Genomic DNA, 6,000 nt, shown 5'->3' with positions numbered 1-6,000 from the left:
TAAATGCTTTTACATATTTTTTTAACTTGTGGAGCTTCCCACCAATATTAATTCTCTGAAGTTCAGAAATACTTGTAGTTTTATTAAAAATGATTTCACATACCTTATAGCTGTAATTTGTTTCTTGATTGTAAAAGCTTGGATAAATAAATTTTGGGTATGGATTAAAAACTTTTTCACTTTTCTCATTGTAAAGCATTATTAAACGATCACATGGGTGATTTCTAGGATTTAAAAAAAGAAGAAAATTTTAATGACTTTCACAGAATTTACATTGTTTTACACCAAATCTATTATGCTGCAAATTACCTAGGGTAGAGACTGTCTACAGGTCCTAAAATATTTATCATAAATATATGTCTCTCTGAGTATCACTGAGGGTGTTTTTAAAATTCTTTCTACTTTTAAATTAAGCAATATTAGGTAAGTACAAATACTCCCACATCCATTATAATTCCATGCATTGCCACAAGGAGAAATTGTTCATTTCACCATTTTTGTAAAGTAACAGAGAGACTACTAAAACTCAGAAATTTCTCCTTCTCCTTCTTTTTCTTCTATCTTCTCTAAAGAAATATTTGTGTATATTTACTCAATGGTGAATTTTAAATTATTCCAGTGACTAACTGAAGCATGAAATAGACTCCATTGCAAATTTTTCATTTTTTAGAGGAACAGTATAATTACAAATGCTGTTCAAAAATGTTTAAAAGCACACACAGGTCCTCAAATGTGACTGCCATATGTGTTCTTGTCTCTCTCCAGATTAGCCAATGCCCCACATCCCTACAGTTCCACCTTTCCTCCAACACACTATTGTCTAGTTTTAATTTGTTGGGAATCCTGCAGGCACTGGACATATTATTGCCCTGATGTGCCAGAGCATTCTTCATTAAGCCAAAGAGCAAACTTCATCTGAGCTTGGCTGCTCAACTTTCCCGCAAAAATATCTATCACTGAGGGTGTTTTTAAAATTCTTTCTATGTAACTAGCTCACTGAAATAAGTTAGAGAATACTTTTGATTTGTTGAAAACATATTTCTTGAGATGCACAGGTAAGTAGTCCTAGGGCCTCAGAAAAATCTAATGGCAACAGAATTTAGTTCATTAGGGACATGTATAGGATCCAGGAAGTCTCTATTTCTCACATTTGGAAAGTTTTTCTCATTCCACCCAAAACCACAAAAAGGCATAGATCTTTTGGGATATTCACTTGGAGTCTGGTCAAAATCCCTGTTGATATGAAAGATGAAGCAGTGCATGTCAGATGGAGCTGCTGAAAGATATCTATAAACTGTGCATGAAATTTAAAAAAAAAAAGCATGGAAGCCTTTAGGGAGAAAAGTCTGGTATCTGGGAACTCACAGTTGAAATCCAGCTGGTTTGGGACGATCCAGTACATGTTATATACTACCTAGTTTTGTCTAAATTAAGCATGGCACTGGAGATGGTATCATCCATTGGAGCCATATAGTCACTTAGCATCACAGAGATGGGTGAGACATGTCAGAATGCCAATCAACCTGTCTCAAGAAAGACTCTTACTGTTGAAATCTTATTCCTACTTTGATGCACACTCCCTTAAATAAAGAACTGGAAAAATTATCTAGCAATTGATTTTTAGAACTTATGAGGTGTAGAGAATCTATAAGATGTTTTACCGCTTTTAACATAAGTACTTGCCTGGTCTTATATTCCTTTACTAATTATTTCAGATATTTATTTTTTTTTCAGATGGCTCATCACCTTCCAAAAAAGAAATTACTCAGGTGGGATTCTTGATGTCCCATGACATGGAGTAATTATGCTAACTTATGAGCCATAAATACATTGGTAACTACACAAAGACTGCTTCAGTTTGAATTAAAATTATAAATAAACATTTACAAGCACCTTTGACTCAAACTATCAAGTTTCAGGGAGAAGGTTCTACAAAAGTGGGCTTCTGCAATGGTAGACAGAATCATGAAATGACAAAGACATTATAGATCTTTTTTTTTTTTTTTTTTTTTTTTTTTTTTTTTTTTTTTTTTTTTTTTTTTTTTTTACTTACAGAGGAGAAGTTTAATGGTAAGCCATTCCTCATTCAAAGGTTGTCTTAAATCACCACTGAGGCTGCTTTACTTTTCTCAAAGGGTTATACAATTATTAGCTTAAGCCCTTCATTGTTCTTCATTTGCCCCACACCATTCCTACTACTTCTATCTCACGCTTGTTTTATACCTCTTAGCAAGATCCCAGAAAAGTGTCAGAAGCCTTTCACAATTCTCACAAGACCCTCATGTCTGCTTTTGGGGTGTGATTCCTGCAGGCCATTTGGGCTGTGGGCTTTCTGGGAGACTGTCCTAAAAGTTCCTGGGACTTTCCTGTGTTTGGATTGTCATACATGACAGATGAGCTGTATGCTTATTTGATGTGTTTCAGAAAGATTCAACTGCTTCTCTTCTTCTTCTTTTTTTTTGCTTAATTATTATTGCATTTAAAAGCAATACCTACCAAACTTTCACTGTAAGCACATTTAATTATTGAATTGTTCTTTTCAACAGAAATGTCTTACTAAGGCTTGTTTCAGCATTTCCTTAATCTGCATGTATTTCTTTTAAGTAGAAATAGTATGCATGTGTTTAAATTAGACAATTTGTCTATACTATGTAGAAAATCTCTTTTTATTACTTTATAAAAAAGACAGATTAGAATGCTGCAACTTTAAATTAATGATTTGTACACTTTTCTCTAACCTGCGCTTATGTAGAGATTATTCAAAGTTTTAAAAACATAACTGACTATAAGCATTTTATAACTTTTGAGTTTTTTTTTTCATTAAAATGCCTATTTCTATTTTAATCCTATTTCTAAAGCTGAGCAAACTGGCTGAGTCTTTATTATTCTAAAGGTATTTTTAAGATACAGCTTAATAATGCCCTGTAAACATTGTGTAAATGTAATTTGATACATGTTTTTGCAATTTAAAATATTGTGTATTGCAAGTGGTTTTACAAAAAATACTGAGTAGTAAAAATTTTACAATTACAATAGTGTAATTTAAAGTTTTAATGAAAGAAAAACTGAATGGCACTAGATGAGCAGTCAGTCTTCTGAGATTTTTGTAATAATATAACCTGATGAACTTGTAATTTTTTGAATAAATAATTTTCATGTTTTTTTTCCATTCATTAAGACAAATTTTCTGAACTTCCCTCTCTTTCAATTTCAATTTCTTGTTTAAAATGAAGTATTAACTTCCCTGCTTTCCATACCTTTGCTTTTTCAAGTTTTGCAAAAAATATTGTATTTCTTGCTCTCCTGAAAATTCTTGGTTTTGATTAGAAGACATACCTAAAAAAAAAAAATAGAAAGTTATTTCACTTACTATGGTGAAAAACTCTGCAATTATATAAAACTTTATCAAAGTGGGGGGGAATAGCCACAGAACAGTATGTTTCAAGGTGATTTTTACTCAAGAAATATATAGAATTTACTACAAAATGATGACAAAAGCTTTGAGAATTTTGAAAATTATCTTAAGAAATTATAGCACCACAGATGAGGACAAAATGCAAACTGACTAATATTACTACAACAATGTCAAATCATAGCCTTTCACTTCAACATATTCAGAATCCACCTGTGACTCAAATGTTTCAGGAAATGAATATCTTTTATTTGTTTATTTATATTTTTATCTTTGGGGGGATTATTTCATAAGAGAACACAGGGGTATTCTATCACCAAACTAGATCCACAGGCATTTCTCTATTTCTATATCTATATATTTTTTTTTAAAAGACAGTTTATGAAAAAGATGCTGAAATTTATTTTAAACTGGCATTCCACTGTCTCAGCTTTTCAGTTATATGGAATTAAATTTATATATCATTGCACATCACCTTTTTTGTTTACTTTGTAACTTCCAAATATTTTCCAAAATGACTATAATGATCTAATTGAACAGATTTTGAATAGAAATGTCCCAATGAAGATAATAGCTCACACAATAAAAAGTATAATCAACTCAAGCAAACAAACAATGTAATACTAGTAATTGAGAGTTCAAAAATTGATGTTGTTAATTATCTAAGTAATGCCAGAAAACCACCTGACATGCATTTAATAAACTAAATATAAATGTAGAAAATTGAAAAAAAAAATAGAAAAAATAGCAACAGAAAAGTTAGAAATTATATACTAAAAATATTCTTTTAAAAACAATGTCTCAGGCTGGGGACACAGCTCACATGTTTGAATTCTTCCCTCACATGCAAAAGGATGGGCTTAATCCCCAGCACCAAACACACACACACACACACACACACACACACACACTCTCACAAATTAGATATTTGAGGAAGAAAATATATCAAAGGCTAGAATTAATTAAAATACACAGGTACTGCTGGAAGATGTGGTACATGACTGTAATCCCAGTATCTGGGGAGACTGATGCAGAAGTACCATAAGTTCAAAGACAGACTCAGCAATGGTGAGGCACTAAGCACCTCAGTGAGATCCTATGTACTTATATAATTCCAAAGTAATGATAAAATAAACATTGAAGGTAATAAAATAAAATAATCACCATAAAATCTATGAAAAAATTGATGTTGTTAAGGCAGTTTTTTTTTCATAGTAGAAAAATTAAGGCAGTTTTTTTCATAGTAGAAAAAAGTATAAAAAAATCAACAAAATTTGAAATCTGCAGAAATAAGTTCTTTCTCATCAGGAATTTAAGTAGAAATAAACTAATTTGTAAAAAACTAAACAGAAAACAATGTGATTAACAAGATTAAAACTAAAAGTATATTAACTATGTTAGATGCAAATCTACATAATGTTTTCTTAAGATACAAGGTCACACAAGTCTAAAAACAAAAAGATATAACAAATATTATATTCAAAATTGCAAAGGTGATAATAATTATATAAATGAGAGACAAAGTACAATATCATATAAAGATAAATATGACTAATCACTGGAATAAAATCATAGTCGAAATATTTGTAACTCCAATCATATTTTTTATATATAGAAAGAAATCACAGAAAAAAATTCAACAGCATAAAAAGCAACACAGTAATAGTAGGATACATCAATCCCCAGTTGATGTAAATAAAAAAAAATATCATTGCATTAGTACTCAGGGAATGAAAATACTTCAAAAAGCATTAAAAACTAATTAGGTTTACAGAGGCAATCTTCTTTATAGTGTATGGAATATTGTTCCAAAGAGATCAGGGTAAAAATACAAAACAAATGTTAAATATATTAAAATATAGAAGTTGCTTTGTAACATAAAATAATAAGTTGGAAAGCAAAAGTGAAAGTGATATTCAAAATTTATGAATATGAGTTTAAAGCCAAATTCAGCAATTAAGCAAGGCCCTAAGCAACTTACCTAGGCACTGTCACAAAATAAAATATAAAAACAGCTGCCAGCTAGGCACAGTAATATACACCTGTAATTCAAGCAGCTTGGGAGACTGAAACAGCAGGATTGTGAGTTCAAAGCCAGCCTCATAAACAGCAAGGTGCTAAGCAAATCAAGGAGACCATGATTCTATGTAAAATAAAAAAAATGGGGCTTTAGATGTAGCTCAGTGGACAAGTGCCCCTAAGGTCAATCCCTAGTACCCTTCCCCAAAAAGAGCTGTTGATGTGGCTCAGTGGTTAAGCACCTGTTCTTAGAAATAAAAAATGCCAGTAGCACCCCCAAAAATCTAAGAAGACTATGTAATACCAAACAATCAATATTATTTTTGTGTAAACAAAATAAGTTATTTGAACAATTCTTTAGAATATTCTTGGCACATCAATAAGTACACATACTAAAAAAATTTAAATAGTAATTCCTGATATAAAATAATAAAAGCTACAATATTCAATGGAATGAGGTTAAATGAGAAAGCCAAGGGTAATAAAATTGAAAGTATATCAATTAGCCCTCAACTTGATGGTCCAATCAAAATATATTTACAGACCTATTCTCATTTAACAACATTCAA

The 6,000-nt window shown here is 31.0% G+C and overlaps 1 long non-coding RNA gene across 2 annotated transcripts in view; it reads right to left on the bottom strand.

Annotated features, from left to right (window-relative positions):
• Nucleotides 1-3,244: 3,244 nt before the first annotated feature.
• The window catches only part of LOC308640028, a 64,050-nt gene continuing 61,294 nt past the window's right edge, over nt 3,245-6,000 (bottom strand). For both annotated transcript variants that reach the window (XR_014020156.1, XR_014020157.1), the window contains exon 3: nt 3,245-3,336. This is a non-coding gene — a long non-coding RNA (uncharacterized lncRNA). The remainder of the gene's footprint in view (nt 3,337-6,000) is intronic.

This window comes from Spermophilus citellus, assembly GCF_964194105.1.
Source record: "Spermophilus citellus genome assembly, contig: SCAFFOLD_220, whole genome shotgun sequence".
NCBI classification, from domain to species: Eukaryota; Metazoa; Chordata; class Mammalia; order Rodentia; family Sciuridae; genus Spermophilus; species Spermophilus citellus.
Note: the sequence above shows the minus strand (reverse complement) of the source record. Positions and strands in the feature narration are given on the sequence as shown.